The sequence below is a fragment of the Tachypleus tridentatus genome, chromosome 4, assembly GCF_004210375.1.
Source record: "Tachypleus tridentatus isolate NWPU-2018 chromosome 4, ASM421037v1, whole genome shotgun sequence".
Lineage (NCBI taxonomy): Eukaryota > Metazoa > Arthropoda > Merostomata > Xiphosura > Limulidae > Tachypleus > Tachypleus tridentatus.
The window spans coordinates 48,928,881-48,953,725 of record NC_134828.1 but is presented as its reverse complement, the minus strand read 5'-3'; the positions used below and the strand labels follow the sequence as shown (position 1 = coordinate 48,953,725).

At 39.5% G+C, this 24,845-nt stretch overlaps 1 long non-coding RNA gene across 3 annotated transcripts in view; it reads right to left on the bottom strand.

The window, feature by feature from the left end:
* The window catches only part of LOC143249086 (uncharacterized), an 86,131-nt gene that overhangs the window by 14,804 nt on the left and 46,482 nt on the right, over positions 1-24,845 (bottom strand). The window lies entirely within an intron of this gene.

Below are 24,845 nucleotides of genomic sequence, written 5' to 3'. Positions count from 1 at the left end.
GCTTCTGAAGAAAATATTCTTTAAGGATCTGGTAATAAATATCAAAATACATCACGCGTGTTCAGCGATAAGCTTATAATGCTATATAGCACATCGCCAGTGTTACCTATATTCCTATATGTTAGGAGCTACGTTTATCCTTCAACTAAGAGTTTTATGAACTTTTTCAACTTTCCTCTTCCTAAAGAAGATTTATTAATACCTAAAACGGGCAAGAAACTTTATTTCAAAGGTTAGATTGTGTAAGTTGTTTTAGCTTTAGGGCATAAACCGAAATCTTAATTGCTCTTTTTTTTTTATCATTATTTCAATGACGTTAAAAATATTGTAATTGAGATAACACTGCTTTACACATAGAGAAACGTATCTTTTTAATGTTATAATTTTCGCTGGAACTTTCCAGTCCGACGCTATAGGAACAAATGGTAAAGCAACCAAGTTGAAAAACTCCTAGGTGAATTGATATTATTGTAGTCTGTGACATTGGAATCTCTCTTATTTACTACAGAATCCAAACAGACATAGGGGTGAACTGCTAGCAACACCTTAAATCCCTTATGGTGAAGAATGTTAAGTATTTCTTAGGGATTTGTAAAATTGTCTGATCGAAATTGGAGATCTCCTTCTTGTGTCTGCCATCTGGTATCTATTAAAATATTTCCAACCTCAAACCCGTGTTCCATAATGTGGTTGGCATACACTTGCAGTGATTCTTGACTCAATGAAGTACCCAATTTCGGTCATGTAGCCCATACTGGTCCTTCCAAAAACTTTGAACTGGAAATATTGGGTGGAAAAATGTAAAATTTATGCATAGTGTCAAGGTGAACAGACTTCATATCTGGACCAATACATAAAGTATAATTTAAGGCACCCAAAACATCATCAAAAACATGGTAAGGAAATCTTTGGTGTTTTGTTTCAAAGTATAGTTGTTCATTGCCACTTTCATTCAGACTAACATACAGGAGAATTTCAGGATTTACATGAATAGCAATTCCTTCTGATGACAACCAATAACGGTCCAGAACAGAACCTAAGTCATCACGTGAGACGTCTCCTGTTACATAGGGCTGCATATTTAAGGAAAAGTTAGACAACGGCCACGATATATTCTGTACCTCGCCCATTCCATACTATAAAGTTCCTTGAAGGTTGAAACAGTCTCGTAAATGAGTATTGTGAGAGAGGGGTTTCCAGTGAACATTGTAACAACTGAAGTTTCTTTCATGCCAGTACTCGATTTGCAGTCGAGCTCTGTATTTCCATTCCATACAGATGTTGGGTTCTGGAACATGATTAACATTTTGGCAGTTGTAAGGCCCAAGCTTAGAATGAATGTTTAAGCCTAAATATCCAGTAAGACGTACTTTGCCTTTGTCTTGTAGATTAAGCCGTCTCTGAGTCTCGTGAAACTAAATCTTGTCGTCAAATGCGATCTCCACCAATTTCTACTTATATAAAAACCACGTAAATGTTACCAAACCTACAATACTACAAAACAATAGCACTAAGAAGAATCTGAATTTAAAGTCTGATATTTTGCTTCGACGAATCACAGCAGAAAATTGTGCTACCTGTAAATATAAAAGAAAGTACAAAATAACTAGGACGTTAACAAGGAAAAAAAAAACATACTGATAACGTATACTATCATCAGAACGATTCTTATCTTTACAACTAAATCAAGTTTAAATACAGTTGCACTAAGTATTGTCAAGTTTTCTATGACGATACTTGGCGCCAAAGAAAAGAAAAATATATTAAATACGCATAATGCTACTTTCCAGAATACTTTTGCATAACAACTAATTTGGCGTAATCAACAATAACACTTTGATATTAGCGTAAAGCACATTCTAACAAACAAAGAACGCTTTATTATTAGGTTGTCCAGAAATAAATGTCGTTTTTGAACTGCGAAGTTTGGAAAAGTATAAACTAGTGTTGTAAAATATGTTTTAATCAAAGTAAGCACCTTTTGCTTCAATACACTTTTGCCAACGTGTAATGATGCTGTTTATGCCCCTGCTGTAGAAATCAAGGTTTCTATGGTCAATGAACTCCCTGAAAGCTTCTTCTGCAGCTGCCTGGTTTTGAAAGCGTTTATTGTTCAAAACGTTATCAAAGTGTTTGAAAAATTGAAACTCTTTAGGAGAAAAGTCTGGGGAATAAGGTGGATGAGGCAGAATCTCGATACCAAATTCGTTTAATTTTTGGACAGTTCATCCTGACAGGTCTCATAACGCCGATTTTATTGACCTTCAGTCAGTTCATGCAGAACCCACTTATCCAGCTTTTCGTCTTTCTAATCGCACTCAGGTGGTTGGCAATGCTTGATTTGCTTGTGCCTGCTTAGCTTTTCTGCAAGCTCACGCATTGTTGTGCGAGGGTCTGTCTCAACTGCTTCCCTAAACGTATTTTCATCTAAAAATGGCTTCCTTCCACGACCTTCGTGATCTTCAAAACTTCCATATTCATGTTGAAATCTGTACGTTCAGTAGAAGATTTACGGATGAATACCTGGTTGATGTTCCATGTAGTTTCGGTCGCTTTTCGTTAGCTAGAAAGTGTGTTTAGTGTATTCTTATATGAAAGATAGGCGTAGGCTCGCAAGCGCCCCCCAGTGGCTCAGCGGTATGTCTGCGGACTTACAACGCTAAAAACCGGGTTTCGATACCCGTGGTGGGCAGAGCACAGATAGCACACTGAGTAGCTTTGTGCTTAATTCAAAAACAACAACAAAGCAACAGGCTCGCAAGCTGGGTTCATACTTGTACAATGCTACAAAATACTGCACACATTTCAACTTGTGAGTGCACCATAAGAATAACAGTTAATCCTTGGCCGTCTTTCTTTTCTTCAGTAGTTTGAAATTAGGGAAAGCAAAAAACAATCCTAATAGCTTTGTCATCAATATAAATGATAAACGACGCTCCTCGCCAGCTCACAGTATGAAAATTATCAACATGATTTTCATTTTCGTAGAGCTTTCCCTAGTTTGATTTAATTACTTTCATTATTAACCTTTTCTGTTTAAGAATATACCTTATAAAAATGTTAAAAACATTTGTAACCTTCGAAAGGTATCAAAACATTTAAAATTTTAGTTGTTCATTTCTAATCAAGCACAAAGCTACATAATCAATTATCTGTGCTTGGGTTTCGATATAAACAGTAGCTTTGTATGTTAAATTATTCTGTAGCATTTAGATATTTAAATAATCATCGTTTTCAGTATGAATAGACGATATAAAATAACTATAGAAATGGTTTAAGAATAATTTTACACAGAAAATGTTTGGAAATGTGAAAGTATGATTTAAATACAGGAAGAAAACTAACCAATATGTTAAATAGAAACTTTTCGGCAGTATGTTAAATGTATTAGTAACGTTATCCTCCTAGAGAAATACATGTAATGTATAATATAAATTAAAACTATGAACATAATATGAAAGCTATAGGCATTCCTATAGAAACGTAGAAGCATTATCCGCCTTTGTAAAACATACACAATACCCATAGCAAAACTATCAATATATATAACCTTAGTAATATAATTCACTCAAACAAACATTACCTTTAGCAACACAATTGTTGAATGTAAAATACTTCTATAGTGTAGACGTAAATATTTCATTTATTTTATGTCTTAATATCTAACAATTGTTTTGTTTTCATAACAGCTATATGGACGATTGATTGTTTTAGAACTCTTAGTTGTGACAAATGCTTGTTACGTAATTCTGCACGAGTTGTACATTGTGTTTGCGATTACTTTGTTGTCTAGGTTTTACTAATATTGTTGACGTCACGTTATTCGAATCTTTAGAATTTTTACCGTTACCTTAACGGAATTTTGTTGAATCATCGCTCGCGTAGTTTAGAGAAAATACAAGGACACATAAACATATGCGACCAAGTGTGTGCATATCAAGTACAGAGCAGTCAGAAAATAGTTAGCCAAAGAAAACATGAAGTTATTTGGCATGTAAGTGATCAATCATAAAGGGCGATATTTTAAAGTGCATTTTGCGGTTTAAAGTGTTCTGAAATAATTGAACCCGTCTGTACAAACATTGAAGAAAAGGAGATAATTATTTGTAGTTCAGGATACAACTAGTAAAACGTGGGGTATATAAACTATTCACTCATACTATTGTCATAAAAGAGAGAAAAATAGTTCGTCTTATGAACTGGTTCTAAGGTAATTGAATCAGTCTAAAGGGTTTTGTTTGTTTGGGAATTTCGCACAAAGCTACTCGAGGGCTATCTGTGCTAGCCGTCCCTACTTTAGCAGTGTAAGACTAGAGGGAAGGCAGCTTGTCATCACCACCCACCGCCAACTCTTGGGCTACTCTTTTACCAACGTATAGTGGGATTGACCGTCACATTATAAACCCCCACGGCTGGGAGGGCGAGCATGTTTAGCGCGACCCTCGGATTACAAGTCACACGCCTTACGCGCTTGGCCATGCCAGGCCCTCAATCTAAAGGGAATTTTGACGAGAAAATATAATTTTTTCTTTAAAGTTTGAGATGTAACAGTGATAACTACAGTGTAAAAAAATGAACATTACTTGTTTTAATACATTATTTTGAAACAGGTGGATTGTGTGCTGTCTGGTAGTTGTTCAAAGTTATGACCAGCTAGTCACAGACACCAAGTGTAAATGTATCCTCAATCTACCTAGAGAAACACAGTCTACCTTTGTAAAACGTATTTAATATTTTATTTCTAAAGAGAAACTGTAAAAATAATGTCATTAATTTTAAGACTTAGATTGGTACCATAAAGTTAATTTCAACAGATCTATTTCCATTCTCATCATACCAACACGCCTCTGTGGTTTTAGCAACATGTTCTCTGTTATGTAACACTCGAATGCGCTCTCTGATAGAAAATAAGGCCCGGCATGGCCAGGTGGTTAAGGAGCTCGACTCGTAACCTGAGGGTCGCGAGTTCGAATCCCCGTTGCACCAAACATGTACACCCTTTCAGCCGTGGGAGCGTTATAATGTTTCAGTCAATTGCACTCTTCTGTGGTAAAAGTGTAGTCCAAGAGTTGGCGGTGGGTGGTGATGACTAGCTGCCCTCACTCTAGTCTTATACTACTAAAGTTGGAACGGCTAGCGAAGATAGCTCTCGTGTAGCTTTGCGCGAAATTAAAAAACAAACAAACTGATGAAAAGCAACTTCTTCCAAAAAAAGGAAAGCCAACAAATAAACCAAACAATTACCGCCTGATCAGCCTAACTAGTTACACAGGAAAAATTTTAGAAAGAATAATTAGTAATAGACTAGCAAATTACTTAGAAATTATCTCAAAAGGACCTGTTTCAAGGTCGTCGTCAAGCGGAGCGGACGTGCAAGTCGAGAGCTGCGAGAGACGTACTATAGAGACAAGGAATATTTTGCTTAAGTGCTTTATTTTCAAGTTTTACTTTAAAAGGTTTACCCTTAGTCCTTGTCAGGACTAGTAAAACGAATAGGATGAAGAGGAGAAAGATCGTAACACGATCTAATGGAAACGCGCGAACAAACGAGGAGATAATAGAAATGCTGAATGAGGTGATCGAAGGACCAGCCTCAGAATCCCCGGGCAGTTCGACAGAGAGTTCGGAGAGCGAATACTCAGGCTCAGAAGATATAACAAGACAAGAATCACAAGAAGCAAAAACTACCACGAACAAAAGGAGGCTGAAGAAGAAAAAGGATAAGGTAAATATAGTTTCGAACAATACTACTAACCTTAACTCTAATAACACTACTAACCCTGGTACTAACAATACTAAAAATTCCAGTGTCAATAACGCAACTAATGTAAGTAATATCAAAGCCACTAGTTCTAATAATAACAATGCCACTAGTCCTAGCAAAAATAACGCAACTAACAAGGATACTAATAATACCGCTAACAGTAACATGGATAACGCCACTAACTCTAAGAACACCACCACTGTTATACAATCACACGATTCTCCTCAATACAGAATCCCAACTCTGTTCATTGAAGGAATAAACAACACAACACGCATCCCTCAGATAGTAAAACAACTGAGGGCTTATAACCCGGGCATCCTGTTTAAGGACATTAAACGTCTTCCCAACGGAAGAATTATGTTAAGATGCACAGAACCACACGAGTTTGCACATATTTTGGCCCAAGGATGCCTTCGGGGTCCAAGCCACCATCAATACACCAAATAACAACACGCCAAAGTTAACTGTTATTATCAGAGGTGTCGATTTCGACATCGAAGATAACGAGATCACGGAGGAGTTAAAAACACAAGGCTACGACATTGTAAAATCAGACCGAATCATCTCTTTCAGAACGAAACAAAAAACGCCATTGGTCAAAGTAACCGTGAACAACAAAGATGATCAGGACAAACTATTAAAAAACGGTTGCCTCTTATTCTTCAAAAGACACACGACCGAACCGAAGAAAACACACCAAAAGCCTGTTATACAATGTTACAAATGTCAAAGGTTCGGACACACGAAAAACAATTGCATGGCCAAAGACAGATGCGTGAGATGTGGCGGACCTCACGAAGTTGCTCAGTGTCCTAATGAGCGTAACCAAGTGAGATGCGCAAATTGTCAGGGCCCTCACGCAGCCAGTTGCAAAGGCTGCCTTAAATACACTCAGATACGAAACAAAATTATTTTCAAAACCACGAACAATAACAAACAAATCCTCGACACTCATATCACTAAACAACCATTACTACAAACTCCAACAGACACACAGATCATAAACTCTCGGCCACAACCAACACGTACATACACAGACGTCACACGCTCGAAAACAACACATACATTCAACCCCACAGAATTCACCACAAATTTATTAGCAATGCTAATAGAATTGAATGAATTCCCCGTATTTGAATCAAGGCACGAATCACTCAAGGCTCTTTGTAGCCTTGCAAGTTATTACTTTCCCCATCTCAAACCACACCATCTTTCACTTAAAATTCATGCAAGGGAAGTAAAACAACACAATGATACAACACATTAAAATTTTACACATCAACTGCCAAGGAAACCTCAAAGATAAAAGAATAGAAATATACAACATAAACAAACATATAAATGCCAACATTATCATCGTATCAGAAACACTCTGCACAGAGAAACAAAATACCACAATCCCCGGATTCATCACGCACAGCATACCTTACTCAGGAAACAACAGAGGTATAATAGCCTACTTTAGTACAGAAATTTCGCATTTAATCTCAATAATCAATCTAAAGATTCCTTTAGATCTAACATAAATGAAACCATTTTTTGTAATATACACTTTAACAACCGGCTAACTATTCCGATTCTAGCCATATATTTTCAATGCTACACTGGACTCATACCTACCCCACCCAATTGAACATGCTAACAACAAAACAGAACTAAACAATTATGTAAATCAAGTTACAGAACGCCATAAAAAAACACAATCCCTAAAACAAGAAGAAAGCAATCACATAATCAATGGACTCTAACACCAGAAATTCACGCACTAATAATCAAACGCAGACAATTAAGACGAACACACTATATTACATGTGATCCATCTATCAAAACACAAATCAATAAAACAAATGCAAAAATTAAACAAGAAATTAAAACAGCAAAAAAAAACTAATTGGCAAAACTTCTATAAAAACTTAGAAAAAAATCAAGAACAATCCAAAAGAATTTTGGAAAAAATTCAAGAGTATTGCTTCTGACAAAAACACAAATCACATGCTCCAACATATCACACACAACAATAAAATCGCAAGGACGGACGTAGAGAAAGCTGACCTATTAGCTGACTACTACGAATCCTCCTTTAGCGACCTAAATTCAGTAGACTTTGACACACAACACCAACATCATGTCAACAACTTCATAAATATAAACCAAGCTTCATTCTCACCACAGTTCCATGGCAAGACACTAGAAGCATACTCAAACTCAATCAATAGAAAAATAACCATAACTGAACTAAAAATTATTATCAAAAACTTGAATAATACTTACCCCGGACATGACCAAATTCCAAACATTATTCTGAAAAAAAGCTCTACTCTCCTATTACAACACCTCACAAACATCATGAACATTTCACTAGCAACTGGATATTACCCTGACACTTCGAAAAAAAGCCATCATAACCACGATCCCAAAGAAACAAACCAACAGAACCAATCCAGATAATTTCCGTCCCATCAGTCTGTTAAGCTGCCTTGGCAAACTGATGGAGAGAGTTATCTCCAACCGTCTTCTCCATTTTTGTGAATCAAATAACATCCTTCCAGAATCCCAAAATGCCTCCAGGAAAAACAGGCAAACAACAGATCACCTCACACGACTCACCGAATCAATCTATAAAGCTTTCAACAACAACCAAGTAACCATTGGGGTATTCCTAGATGTCAGAAAAGCATTCGACAGCGTATGGCACAATGCCATCAAATACAAACTAAAACACCTGAAAATAAATCCCACTATAGTTAAATGGATTTCAAATTTCTTAACAGATAGAACAGCACAAGTAAAAGTCAATAATACCATATCTGAATCATTTAATATAACCGCAGGAGTGCCCCAAGGACCAGTCCTCTCTCCATTTCTATATATTATTTTCGTCAGTGACATACCTTTCCCAAATCTAATATACACGCATAATTCACAATATGCAGACGACATCGCTATCTGGAGCACCTCCAGAAACCCAGTGATGGCCATGTCTCGCGTACAAGAATCACTGAACAACGTCTCAACATGGAGTAATAAGTGGAGAGTAGTGTTAAATCCAACCAAAACACAAGCAATCACCTTCTACAGGAAATTAAAAAAACAAAGAAAAAATCTAGAAAAAATAAAATTATCACTCGGAAATACGACCATTAACATGAGCAAAAACATCACATTCCTTGGCATCACTTTCGACACAAAACTAACATGGAAAAAACATGTTAACAATATACACTCATCAATTAGAAAACGGATTTCACACCTAATGACTCTAACCAGTAGACAATCAAAATGTTCACCAAACACCATTATCCAAATATGCAAGGCTTACATCCGTCCACTAATAGAGTATGGATGTCAAGTAACATACAATATGTCAAACAACACACTCCAGAAAATCCAAGTTCGACAGAACAGAATACTAAGATCTGCATTCAGTTTACCGTCATTCACGCCAGTAAATTATATACATCAAATCAGCAACTTACCAACACTAAGAAATAGACTAACGGAAATATCACACAAATATTATCTAAAAGCAAAAAACAGAAACAAACTAACGGCATCACTATACAAATTAACTAGTGCACCAACAAAATACATTTCACCTTACAACATATTTCAAGAATCACAAATTACACAACAAAGTATCTAAAGAACTAAACTCATGTCAATGATATGTATTCTCTTTTTCAGATATCGGGCACAGGACAGGCAAAACTTTCGGCTCCTGTCCTGTGAAAGTGGGTTTTCTCGGGCACTCCCGTTTCCCCCCACAGCAAAAACTTAGGCATTGGATTTTTAGATCCCAGCCCAGGCAACTTTATTGCCAGACCCTGATTTGGGTCGTTTGAGTCCATGTTCATATCTACTTTGACCTCTGCCTTGCCTGTCGGGACGGGACCTGGCCTTTCTTTCCGGTGCGCCTTTGCCTCGGTCTAGGATAACATTAAGAGTGACCTCCTTCACCCAAAAAAGAGTCAAAATTATTTAATAAATAAATAAATAAAATTGGTTGGTTGTTTCGGAATTTCGCACAAAGCTACTCGAGGGCTATCTGTGCTAGCCGTCCCTAATTTTGCAGTGTAAGACTAGAGGGAAGGCAGCTAGTCATCACCACCCACCGCCAACTCTTGGGCTACTCTTTTACCAACGAATAGTGGGATTGACCGTCACATTATAACACCCCAACGGCTGGGAGGGCGAGCATGTTTGGCGCGACTCGGGCGCGAACCCGCGACCCTCAGATTACGAAGCGCACGCCTTAACGCGCTAGGCCATGCCAGGCCCAATAAATAAAACTAAACCTAATAACCTTTCACGAAATGGGACGAAGAGGAACCACAACATTCCTGAACACCCGAGTTGGAGAAAGAATTCTTCTGATTTCTCTCTCTAAACTAAACCCTGCCACGTTAGTTTGCGTTTGAACTTGGCACAACCCCAGACGAGCTAGTCAGACGTGTTTTTCTCCTCTTGCTACACCAGAATGACGTTCTCACTGCCTGGTCCTGCTGTGCCGAACTCGCCAACGGTCCCGCCGGTAATCGTCGACGGCCTGCCACCCCACCTATCGCCTCTCCACATCACCACGTTCATCACGCAGGCTAAACCTGGCGCCTCCCTAGACCCTTCCAGAACGCGAATTCTTCGCTGAGGGGGAATTCTCCTCCAACCGTCAACGCCTGCTGATCTATCCTATTTATGCGAACCTTGGAATTCACAATATAATATTAAATGTTCACCTACCAAGAGCCCTACTAACCTTTTCACTGTCTTCCTGAGAGGAATTCACCATTCAATCCAACCAAGTGAAATTAAACACGCCATTGAGAGCCAAACACAATCCGAGATCTACGCCGTGCACCGGATATTATCGAAAAACTCCAAGCAAGCTAGAGACTACATGAAAACTGTTACGACCACCAAACAGTATGCCGATACCATCCTGCGTAATGGGTGCTATTACCACATATTCCATTTTAGTGCTGAACGTCCCCATCGACGCTCAGTTAATCCTAGACTACCCAAGCAACCAGAACCTGTTTTGCCGCCCAAAGTTTCACCTAAACTACGTATCCACCCCCCACAGACTATTGTCAGTTCATTTTCTGTACAACCGCCTACCCATTCAACCCAAATCTCCACCAATAAGATCCATAACTTCACTCAGACAACCGATGATATCTCCGCTGTCCAAGCAACGAACAAGCCACAATATCTCAACAAACTCACTCAGACTTTATCCAGTCCACTTCGTCCGAAAACGATGTCCCAGATAAAATCTACTCAAGTTACCTATGAGGACAAATCAACCACAACAGACAAGCCCTCTACCATCTCGCATGCTAGTCAAGCCAAAGTGCCCAGAAGACATAAATCTACCCAAACAATAGAGGTATATCCTGATAACCTACCTATACAAGTTCAGACACCTCATCAACCGCAACCATGTCCATCGCAGACCTATCAAGACGACCAAGAAAGTGACCCAGAATTCTGATCATGGTATGAAGAAATACGCCAGGCCGCTTTAATAAGAAGCCGTCGTAGACTCGCTGTTAGACGAGAGAACCAAAGAAAGCTATCTGCTAGGCTCCGACAAGAGCAGCCCCTTTCCTACGATGAGTGGCCATGTCTAACTCCTCCATAATCATTTGATGCAGTAGAATAGGGTAGACTATTCGGCGACCTGATCGTGAAAGTGGGTTTTCTCAGGGCACTCCGTTTCCCCACAGCAAAATTATTGGGTATGTCTATACCCAGGCCCTGAAAAGCGGCACGTTATCCTGTCTCGTACTACTCTTATATCTTTCTGCACTCCTCTACTTCATGCGTCGTCCCTCCCTTTCTCCTCCGACTTCGTTTGTCTCCTACACGACTATATCCAACCAACCTCAAGAAATTCTTCAGAAACTACCCAAATATCCAATTTGCTCATCGAGAGGTCTTTAACCCTCAACCATGTGCAGGGCTGAAGAGAAACAAAAGTTTCTGAGCGCCCCTGGTTTGCCTTAGGGGTCTCCCTAAGGTCTTTAAAACCAAAATTACTGCCATGTCTAAATAATAATAATAATTTGGCACAACCCAAACCTATGGAAATCCGCTTTAATTAAAGTCATACCTAAAAATATAAAGATCTTTCTAATCGGAATAATTACAGACCGATTAGCCCTCTAAACACCCTAGGAAAACTTATGGAAAAATCCATCACCAATAGAATTACTTGCTACCTCGAGACTAACAACCTAATTAACGAAAACCAAAACTCTGGTAGGAAAAACAGACAAACCACTGACCACATCGCTCGTCTCACAGAATCAACATTTAAAGGATTTAACAGAAAACAAACAACCGTCGCTACCTTCCTAGATGTTCAAAAAGCATTTAACCATCTGCATCCCACATATTTTAGTCTGCTGGATATCCAGCTTCCTCACCAATCGTAATGCAAGTATTAAGATAAACAACTCGATCTCACACCCATTCAGCTTTAACGCAGGCGTGACCCAAGGTTCTGTACTCAGTCCAATACTCTACAATATATATATTAATGACATACCTTTTCCCTCACTAAACTCAAACTCATCTCTCAATATGCAGACGATATCGCTATTTGGAGCACCTCATGTAACCCCCATACTGCAGCCTCACGAGTTCAAGCAACCCTTGATGCAGTATCTCAATGGTGTAATAAATGGCGTGTCATCTTAAATCCCTCTAAATCGCAAGCTATTGCCTTCCACAGAAAAGTTAACAAGTATAGGAAAAAATTCAAAAACATTAAACTCAACCTCAATAAAACTGACATTATTTTCACTAAATCTATAACCTTCCTAGGCCTTACCTTAACCCATAACCTTTCTTGGACCCCACACTTCCAGAACACCGCTACCCGAGCAAGTAAAAGAATCTTCTTTCTGAAACGTATTAGTAGCCCCAACAAAGGCTGTTCTCCCAAAACCATTATCACTATATATAAAGCATTCATTAGACCCCTGATTGAATGTGGTAATTCAGCCACATGTAACATGACCGAAAGAAAATACTCATTATTACAAAACCGCATCATTAAAATTGCTTACCGTCTCCCCAACTACACTCCCGCAAGCTACCTCAACTCCCTAACTCCACTATTACCAATTAAGGACTGATTCATCAAACTCACCAAACGCTATTATACCAATGCTTATGATAGAAACCTCCAAACTCGTCAATTATTCCAAATAGCAGATACACCTCATACCTGGACTAAGTATACTTCACTATTAGATTGGACCATTACCCACAGTGACCAATACCATCCAGTAATGTTAGAACACACAATGTAGTGTTTACATGTCATTAATATTTCTTTTTAACCTTCCAGGTTGGGCACTGGGTGGGTATTTTTTTCGGCGCCCATCCAGTGAAAGTGGTTTTCTCTGGGTACTCCGATTTCCCCCACATCTAATTTCTCGCCATTGGATTTATAGATCCCAGGCACTCTGGCCCTGAAAGGACCGTCTGTCTCTACTCCCATGTCTATCCACCCCTCCCTCTCCTTTCTCTCCACGTATTATTCTTTATTTTTTTTCTCTTTTCTCTCTCTCTGTGTGTGTATATATATATTTCTTTCTTTCTCTCTCTCACTACTCATGTCTCCCGTCTCCCTCTATGTCACTGGTCCCCTGAAGAATGTGCGACCTGCTGCAGCCTTGGTCTCCCTGCCCATGATCAAGAAGATTTCCGACCAAAGCCGACCAGTCCAGCTCTCCCGCTCTTCAACTCTCAACTTTCATATTTTATTGTCACATTCTGTCATACAACAGTCAATTTGTTCTTCCTTCCTTCATGACACGTCCAACCTTACACACGTGTGGGGCTGAAGAGAAACAAAAGTTTCTGAGCGCCCCTGGTTTGCCTTAGGGATCTCCCTATGGTCTTTAAAACCAAAATTACTGCCAAGTCTAAATAAATAATAACTTGGCACAGGGCTTACATCCGTCCACTAATAGAATATGGATGTCAAGTCACATATAATATGTCAAATAACACACTCCTGAAAATCCAAGTTCAACAAAACAAAATACTAAAATCTGCATTCAGTCTACCATCATACACTCAAGTAAATTATATACATCAAATCAGCAACTTACCAACACTAAGAAACAGACTAACAGAAATGTCACACAAATACGATTTAAAGCAGAACACAGAAATAAACTAACGGCATCACTCTGTAAATTAACTAGTGCACCAACCAAATTTATTTCACCATACAACATATTTCAAGAATCACAAGTTACACAACAAAGTACTTAAAGGGCAAAATTCGCGTAAATATTATGTATTTTCTTTTTTCAGGTTTCGGGCACAGGACAGGTAAAACTTTCGGCGCCTGTCCTGTGAAAGTGGTTTATTCTCGGGGCGCTCCCGTTTCCCCCCACAGCAGAAACTTAGGCATTGGATCTTTAGATCCCAGCCAAGGTAACTTTATTGCCATGCCCTGAATCGGGTCGTTTGTGTTCACATTTACTATGGCATCTGCCTATCGGGACGAGTTCTGGCTGTTTTCTCCGGTGCTACCTTTGCCTTGTTCATGAATAATATTATCCACTCCTTCACCCAAAAAAGTTAAAAAAAAAACAGCTAAATTCAATAACCTTCCACGAAAGGGGACGAAGAGGAACCACAACGTTCCTGAACACCCCAGTTGGAGAGAGAATTCTTCTTCTTACTTCTCTCTCTCTAAACTAAACCCTGCCACGTTAGTTTGTGTTTGCGTTTACTTGGCAAAGTATCTCAACAAACGCAGACGTTATCTATTCCACTTCGCCCGAAAACGTTTTCCCAGATGCAAACTATTTACGTTACCTATGCGGACAAATCAACCATAACAGACAAGCTGTCTACCATCTCTCAAGCTATTCAAACTAGATTGCCCAAAAGAAATAAATTTTCCCAGACAGTTGAGGAACTCTAGGAAACTTACCTATACTAGTTCAAACACCACACCCACCGAAACTAAGATTATCACACGCCAGTACAATTGACCAAGACAACGATTCAACACGTGAATCATTACGACTGACCCCCTCGACAATAAGGCTACAATCGAAACTCGCCAAAATATAAAGACTAGAGAACCAAAGTCTCTCGCTGGCACTTAGTAAGTTATATCTGAGGTCCAACAAGCACTGGAGCTCCAACAAGCACAGTCTCTCTCCTATGAGGATTGGCCATGTCTACCCCCCCCATAATTATTTGATGTAAATTCTCCAGCTATCCAGGGTACGATCAGGGTAGATTATTCGGCGCCCTGATCGTGAAAGTAGGTTTTCTCGGGGTACTCCCGTTTCCCCCACAGCAAAATTTTGGGTATTTCCTTACCTAGGCCCTGAAAAGGTGATCCGTTATCCTGTGACTTATCTTCATTGCATGCTGAATCTCAGTTAACACACTTCCCTACTCTACCCTCTTTCTCTACCCCTGCTCGTTACGTTAGTCTTGTTACTTTTTTCCTCACTTCAAGTTAGCCCGTTCCTCCTTTTCTCCTCCGACTCTCTGGCCTTCACTGCAACTTCCCCCGAACAACCCCAAGTCGACCTGCAGAAATATACCAAGTCACCAAACTACCAAGTGCTTATCCTTCAATTCCTGATGACTTTAGCCTTTTTCATGCGCGGGATTGAAGAGAAACAGAAGTTTCTGAGCGCCCCTGGTTTGCCTTTGGGGTCTCCCCAAAGGTCTTTAAAACCAAAACGCCTACCAAGTTTTTTATTATTATTATTTATTATAATTTTTGTAATTGGCGCCCTGATCGTGAAAGTGGGTTTTCTCGGGGTACTCCCGTTTGCCCCCACAGCAAAATTTTGAGTATTTCTTTACCCAAACCCTGAAAAGGTGTTCCGTTACCCTGTGACTTCTCTTCATTGCATGCTGAATCTAAGTTAATACACTTCCCTACTCTACCCGATTTGCCTACCCCTGCTCGTTACATTAGCTTTATTCTTTTTTTTTTCTCACTTGAAGTTAGCTCGCTCCTTCTTTTCTCCTCCAGCCGTCAACGCCTGCAGACCTATCTTACTTTTGCGAGCCATGGAATACCCCAATTAATGTCAGATGTTCACCCACCAAGAGCCCAGCTAGCCTCTTATCTGTCTTCCTGAAAGGGATACACCCTTCCATTCACCCTTACAAAATCAAATGCGCCATTGAAAGTCAAACAAAGTCCGAGGTATTTGCCGTACATCGTATCTTCTCGAAATCCTCCAGACAAGCTACCAACTTCATGAAGGTAGTAACAACCTCGAAGTATATTACCGATACCATTCTACGGAATGGCTGCTACTACCATATTTTTCATTTTAGTGCCGAACGCCCCCGCCGTCGCTCAACTAAACCTTTGACACCCAAGCAAACAGATTCTGTTTGGCCACCTTTCATATCATCTTATCCTATTAACCGCCCCTCACAGTCTACAGAGAAATCGTATCCCGTAAAGTCAGCACAAACTTCCATCAAGGTGCACGACAACCATTCTCAGTCAAGTGACAATACGACCTCCAATCCTGGACCGAACAAGTCTCAGAATCTCAGCAAATTCACTCAGTCGTCATTTACTTCATTTTGCTCTAATACGCCTTCCCAGCTGCTAACATCACAAGCTACCTGTTCAGATAAGTCAACTATAAAGACAAGCATCCCACCATATCCCAAGCCACTCAAACCAGAATACCCAGAAGACATAAATTTTCCCAGACAACTGAGGAACACCTGGATAACTTACCTGTACAAGATCAGCTCCCACTCCCCCCCTCCGCAACTGAACCCTGTATCACCGCTGCCACGATTAACTACCTTCGATAACCCTCAGTGTCAGCCTTCTGAACATTCTCCACCATGGTGGCCCAAGGATGAGGAATTTTCACCTTTCACCAGGGCAATATTAAGGAACCCTCACCCCCTTGATTACTGATCCACTGTTTACTCTCTTTGTTTCTTCCAGCTCTGTTTATATGTACATCCCAGCTACTACAGAGCCTGGACCTCAGCATTATGAGATATCCTTGCTCAAACTTCCCTGGCTATCCAGGGCACGTTCAAGGTAGATTATTCGGCGCCCTGAACGTGAAAGAGGGTTTTCGCGGGGTACTCCCGTTTCTCCCACCGCAAAAATTTTGGGTACTTATGTACCCAGGCCCTGACAAGAGGTCCGTTACCCTGTATTACTTTCACTCATGCTGCATCTACATCTATCTGTTTCCTTACTCTGCTCGATTTCTCCCCTTCACAATACAGCTCGTTCCTCCTTTTCCCCTCCAGTTCATCTGGTCTCCATTACAGCAACATCCCAATAACCCTGAGTCAAACATCAGAAATCTATCGAGACTCAAATCTTCTTCTTTCTTTCTTCTTTTTTGTATAGCAAAGCCAAAAAGGGCTATCTGCTCAGCCCACTGAGGAGAATCGAACCCCCGATTTTAGCGTTGTAAATCCGGAGACATACCGCTGTACTATCGGGGGGCAGACTCAAATCATCCAAATGTTTACCTTACTCTTCTTAATGACTTTATCCTTCGTTCATGTGCAGGGCTGAAGAGAAACAGAAGTTTCTGAGAGCCCCAGGTTTGCCTTAGGGGTCTCCCCTAAGGTCTTTAAAACCTAAACTACTACCAAGTTTAAAATAAAATAAATAAACTTTTGTAAAAAAAAAAAATTGGAAAAACTTAGAATAACCCAAAAGAATTTTGGAAAAAATTTAAGAGCATTTCCTCGGACAAACACAAATTACTTACTTCAATACATCACACACAACAACACAATCGCGAGGATGGACTCTGAGAAAGACGACTATTGCGAATCCTCCTTCAGCGACCTAAACTCTGCTGATTTTGACACGCAACACCAACAACAAGTTAACAACTACATAATACAAATCAATCTTCTTTCACGCCACAATTCCCTGGTAACACTCTAAACAACCATTCCAGTTCAATTAATAGAAAAATCACCACCACTGAACTCAAAATTAACACTGAAAACTCAAAAATACTTTCCCCGAACATGATCACATACCTAATATTATTCTCAAAAAAGGCTTCAATCTCCTATCACAACATCTCACAAATATCATGAATCTCTCACTAACAGGTTATTACCCCGACACTTGGAAAAAAGCCTTTACCACCACGATTCCAAAGAAACAAACAAACAGGTCTAATCCTGACAACTTCCGTCTCATCAGTCTATTAAGTTGTCTTGGCAAACTGATGGAGAAAATAATTTAAAATCGCCTTCTTAATTTCTGCGAAATAAATAACATCTTCCCCGAACCTCAAAACGCTTCCAGGAAAACAATACAAACAATAGATCACCTCACACGACTCACTGAATCAGTTTACAAAGCATTCAATAACAATCAGGTAATCATAGGCGTATTTTAAGACATTAAAAAAGCATTTGACAGTGTTTGGTATAACGCCTTTAAGTATAAATTAACTAATTTGAAAGTAAATCTAACTGTTATCAAATGGATATCAAACTTCCTAATAGATAGAACAGCTCAAGTAAGAGTCAACAAAACCTTATCAAAATCTTTCAAATAACTGCAGGTGTGTCCCAAGGATCCGTCCTCTTGCCACTCCTCTACATTATTTTCGTTAGTATTATACGTTTTCCTAGTCTAACTTACAGTTCACAATACGCAGATGACAATGCTATCTAGGGTATTTCTAGAAACCCGCTAATAGCCATGTCTCGCGTTCAGGAAACACTAAATACTGTCGCGAGCTGGAGTAACAAGTGAAGAGTGGTTTTAACTCCAACAAAAACTCAAGCAGTCACTTTTTATAGGAAATTAAAAAGACACAGAAAAACTCTAGAAAAAGTAAACCTCTCACTCGGCATCAAGCACATCACATTCCTTGGCATCACTTTCGACTCCAGCTTAACATGAAAAAACATGTTAACAACATACATTTATCCATCAAAAAACGCATTTCACATTTGATGACCATATCTAGAAAACATTCAAACTGCTCACCAGAAAAAATAATCCAAATATACAAGGTTTACATCCGTCCGTTAATAGAATATGGATGTCAGGTCACATACAATATGTCTAACAACACATTACAGAAGATCCAATTACAACAAAATAAAATATTAAGAGCAGCAACCATACTACCATCATACACACCTGTAAACTATATACACCAAATCAGTGACCCCCCCACCCTCAGAAACAAGCTCACAGAAATATCATAAAAATATTACATAAAAGCAAAACACAGAAACGAACTAACTGCGTCATTATGTAAATTAGCCAGTACACCTACAAAATACATTTCACCGTAACATTTCAACAATTACAAATCACTCAACAAAACACATAATCACAGATAAGGTGAATATATGTTTATATTTATATGTATTTCTTTTCAGATCCGGGCACAGGACAGGTAAACTTTCGGCGCCTGTCCTGTGAAAGTGGGTTTTCTCAGGGCACTCCCGTTTACCTCCACATCCAAATCTCAGGCATTGGATTTTTTAGATCCTAGCCAAGGCAAAATTCTTGCCCGGCCCTGAATCCGGCCGTTGTAAGTTACGTTGATATCTCGTCCGCTTTTCGGACTGCAGGTTCCTGCCTGGCTTACTTCCCTTGTGTCGCCTTTGTCTTGCTCTCCCTTTCCCTTTTATAATGCCCCACCTCACTTCATCAACTTAAACAAGCCAAATAAAATCACAAGAAAACTTCCATGTAAAAGTAAATACACTTCCATGAGGGGGGACGAAGAGGAACCACAACGTTCCTGGCCATCCCTGTTGGGGAGAGAATTCCTCAGACTTTTCTCTCTCGGCGCCTAGGCCGTGAAAGTGGGTTTCCTCGGGGTAAACCTAAATCTCTGGCATTGGATCTCTAGATCCCAGCCAAGGCAACATTCTTGCCTGGCCGTGAATGGAGCCGTTTGAGTTAATGTATCGTATCGTCGGGCGTCAGACTATTCTGACCACGAGCTCTGGCCTGACTTACTTCCCTTATGCCGCCTTTGTCTCACTCTCCTTTTCCACGCATCATTTTCATATTGACTAACCTCACTTCATCATCTTAAATAAGCCAAAGCAAAAAATACAGGTAAACTCCCACGCAAAGTTAAATAATCTTTCACGTAAGGGGAGGAAGAGGAACTACAGCGTTTCTGACCACCCGTTCTGGGGAGAGAATTAATTAGACTTCTCTCTCTCTAAACTAAACCCTTGCCAAATTCGTTTGTCTTTTTCGACAAACTAGGTGTTTCAAGGGCGACGTCGAGGAGAGAGGATGTTCAGTGAGCAGCAGCGAATACAGTATAGCGAACGAGCGTTCATTTGAATTTGTGTGCATTTTAGTTTTATTAAAAAAGGCAACCCCTTAGTCCTTATAAACACTAGTAAAAGCAATGAAGAGCAGATCTATGAACAAGGTTATGACTAGATCTACTGGAGAAGCCATGTCTAACGAAGAGATCATTGAAATGCTGAACAAAGCGATCGAAGGACCAGCCTCGGAAATCTCGAGCTCTTCCATAGACGTATCAGACAGCGATAAGTCGGACTAGGCACCAGAACAACCAATCAGCCAGCCGACTAAAAAAGGAGAACCAACCATGGAGAAACGAAGACAAAAGAAGAAAAAGGCTATGATAAGTAAGGTTTTGAATAACTCTACTAGCTCTAAGAACCACGAAATAAACAATACAACCACTAACACAGATAATGTTAAAACTAACAACATCCCCAGGATTTCAAACACTCAAGCACACACGTATCCTCAATACAGAATCTTAACTTTGTTTATTGAAGGCATACAGAACACAACACACATTCCTCAGATTGTTATACAACTGAGATTATATTTCCCAGGCATCCAATTTAAGGATATCAGACGACTTCTCAACGGAATAGTTATGATTAAATGCACACAATCACACGACTTCGCTCACATTTTGGCCCATTGGCCCACGGATGCCTTAGGAGTCAAAGCCATGATCTAGACACCCAAAAACAACACCACTCAAACAACTGTAGTTATCAGAGGTGTCGATTTTGACTTCGAAGATAACGAAATCACGGAGGAACATAAAACACAAGGCTACGACATAACAAAAACAAAACGAATAATATTATTCAAAATAATCCACTCTGGTTGCTTCCTATTCTTCGAAAAACACGCAACAGAACCGGTGAAACCACATCAGTAAACAATGCTACAAATGCCAAAGGTTCGGACACACTAAAGTTAATTGTATGGCCAAAGACAGATGTGTGAGATGTAGCGGGCCTCACGAGGTCGCTCAATGCTCCAGTGAGCGCAACCAAGTTACATGAGCAAACTGTCAAGGCCCACATGTTGCCAGTTACAAAGGCTGTCCCAAATATACACAGATCAGTAATATAATCATATTTAAAATCATGAACACCACCACACAGCCTTTCAACATTCCCTCAACTCATACCACAAAACCACTACTAGAAACTCCAACAGTCTTACAGACCACTAACTCAACCACAAACAACACGCACATACGCTGAAGCCGAGAAGGCGAATATGTTGATACTTATATGTATTTTTTTTTAGATCCGGGCATAAGACAGGTAGAACTTTCGGCGCCTGTGCTGTGAAAGTGGGTTTTCTGGGGACAGTGGCCCTGATCACGGGACGTTCCACTGATTAATGTGGAATTGGTTTGTGGCTTGCTTCTTTTCTGCCGTCGGGCTCCGGACTTGTCCACTTCCTTTCAGCCGCTTTTGCTTCGCTCTGCCTTCTCACCCGACATTTTCATACTGCCCCAACTCACTTCATTGCCCCCAAACAAGTCAAATTAAAATACATGAAAACTCCCACGTGCAGATACATAGTCTTCCACGAGCGGGGACGAAGAGGAAGTACAACGTTCCTGAACACTTCTGTTGGGGGAAGAACTCTTCAGACTTCTCTCTCTCTCTAAAGTAAACCCCTGCCAAGGTTTCGTTTTCGTTAAACACGCTGACCTGAAGACGAAAGGCGAAATACTTTCGAAACGTCGTTCTCTATACATGTCTCCACAACAGGCAGTTGCCGTCCATTCTACAAAGTTTCATCGTGAATACTTTGCCTAAACAATCTATCAAAGAATGACAGATAGTTTTACATCTAATAAAAACGAATGCATGGTCGCCTGCTTTCTCGATATTGAGAAAGCATTCGACTCATTTTGGCACAATGGGTTAATACACCGGTTGACATAAATGAAAATATCCCAGGGAATTATTCGCTACTGCCCAACTTTTTGAAATATAGAACCTGTAAAATAAATGTGATAGAGCCTACTCGGGTACATTCACACCTGAGGCTGGCGTCCCACAAGGACAGGTGGTTAGTCCTATCTTGTTTATTATGTGAGTAATTGGCCTCTAAAAGACCTGAATTCTGGTTACGCGACAAAATTCGCTGTCGATGTAGCGGTCTGGAAAAGTGCCCCGACCTTATCAATAGCAGTAACTAATCTCCAACCAGTACTAAAAATCTAAAAGAATACTGCCAAAAATATAGAATACAAATAAATGCACCCAAAAACCAAATAATGTTATTCACAAGATCAAACAAGCTGAAAAAGATTCCCCCCTCCCCAAACTTTACGTGAACAGACCATACTTCGGCAAAATTCTTGGGTTTGACCTACAATACCAAATTAACATGGGTTAAACGCGCCAACAGTATTCTGACCAGAATTTGGAAACGCGTAATTATGCAAGAAGTCTAACCAGTAAAAATCAAGGAACCTCTCCAGATAACTTAATTAAATTTTATAAAGAGACCTATTATAAAATACGCATGTCCAGCATCGATAAATATATCTTGGAAACAAATACGTAAACTACAGAAAATTCAAAATTCAATTAACCCACAGCATGCAAAATACCACGCAGCACATCATCAGTATTCATACACAAGTACGCAAACATAGACATTATCCAATAGACTCTTGCATAATTCTTTATATTATTTCCATAAAAAATTGGCATAAAAATGATTTATGTGACCCGATAGATACCACATACATTATGCAAATAGACCTAAGTTCCTCTCTCCCATGAATATTTCGTACCCCGTTAGTACAGCGGTAAGTCTACGGATTTACAACGTTAAAATCAGGGAGTCGTTTCCCCTGGGTGGGCTCAGAAGAGAGCCCGATGTGGCTTTGCTATAAGAAAAACACACATGCCCATGGATATTTATTTTAAACTAAGTACCGGTAAAGATTACCACAGAAATAGAAAATAACCAGGCCACCGACTACTATACTACCATATATATATAAACATATATCTATAGTCTTTATATAAGTAAAAACGGCTGGTATGGATAGAGTAAGCACTATGTAAAGGAGCGAACAACGTTTCAACCATCTTCGGTCATCGTCAGGTTCACAAAGAAAGAAAGCGGTAACTGACTAATAGCTGACCACATGTTTGAAGAGGGTGGCGTAATTGAGTGTAGGAATGCAGAGGGCGTGCTTAGATGTTGAATATATTTATTAATATAGGTATATAGGTGTTCCTTTGTATTGGTTTATTTTAGGCTTGAGTTGTTGTATGAGTAATGCTTCTTTAATTTTGCGTTTGTTTATGTTTGTTTCTCATGTGGTCAGCTATCTCTTTCTTTCTTTGCGAACCTGACAATGACCGAGAAAGGTCGAAACGTTGTTTGCTTTCTCTACCCATACCAGCCGAATTTACTTATATAATTTTCTCTACAAGTTGGTTTTCTCGTCATCACGGATATAGTCTTTACCCACATTAGTGTAGGACCTAATTAATTAACATTATAAGAGTATTAATGTAAATGCTTCCTAATCAGGCCTACCAAATGAAAGTGCAGATACTTATGAAACGTTCAAAAGAGAAACGATATAATTGCACAAATGTGCCTGTTGACAATACAAGGACATTGTCTTGAAAGGGGCTGGAGTAAGTGCGGGTTACTCTGGCTCTCGTGTAGTGGTCTACAGTTACATTTAAGAGAAGTGTTAACAAAAGTTAAGGAAGGAGAAATAGGTCGAATGACCCTGACCCTCCAGGGTATATCCATCACCTGAACACCAACAAGGAGATGAGTGACCGAGAAAGGAACTTCTACTAGCAGCACGCCCCTAGCAATGCTCTCTCCAGTATCACTTCGTTGGTGTCATCGTCTCTACCCCTCCCGAGACAGTCAATGAGTGCACGCGTCTAAACATTCCCAATAACTAATGGTGACCAGATGTCTTGATGACTTTCGGGATGCCTAAATGTTCTAGGTTTCTTTTTCAGCAACTTATAGCTTTGTTATTTATTCGGAAATACGGCTCTTAACTATTAGTAATCAACAGGTTTTGTTTTTTTTTAATTAGTGAGGAAATTATCACACAGCTTGGTATGACTCAGCAGATCTTACGTCGTAGCCTCTGAAGTTAGCTAAAAGGTAGGAAGCTGCAGATGATATATCATTTTTGCACATACGATACATCGAGTATGTAATTTTACACTCAATAAAGCAAAAGAGAAATATTTTGAATACAAATGGCAAGTGTTGTTCACAACTGATGTTCGATTTTCAAGTCGTAATGCATTTATACAAAGTTACACAAGAATGAACATGAATAAAAGTTACCCAGTTGACAAACTGCTACAGAATAAGAAATTACTTAGAAAAAATCACTCGTAAGAGGAACATTTCTTGTAGCAATATCTTCAGTAGACGTATTACATTCATATAATTACATTTATTACTTGCATAATTAGTCGTTTATAATTTCTCATACTTAAGACCTGAAAAACTGAATGTACTTTAGTTTCCACATTTAAAAATTGGTCACCCTCCGTATAAACTTTACCTTCTATTGATAGCTTGAAATGTTAATGATTTCTCCTGTTAGAGAGACACTAAAATATTTGCTTCAGTAACACCTACTTATTTCATATTTATTATTGTAAACGAGGGTAGTGTTCTTGTAGTCTTGTTTTGTGGTAATGTTCCCATGAGCATCTTTTAATCGAGGTTTGAATTTATTCTGTTATAATTGCGTTTTGATACAATAGCAAAAAC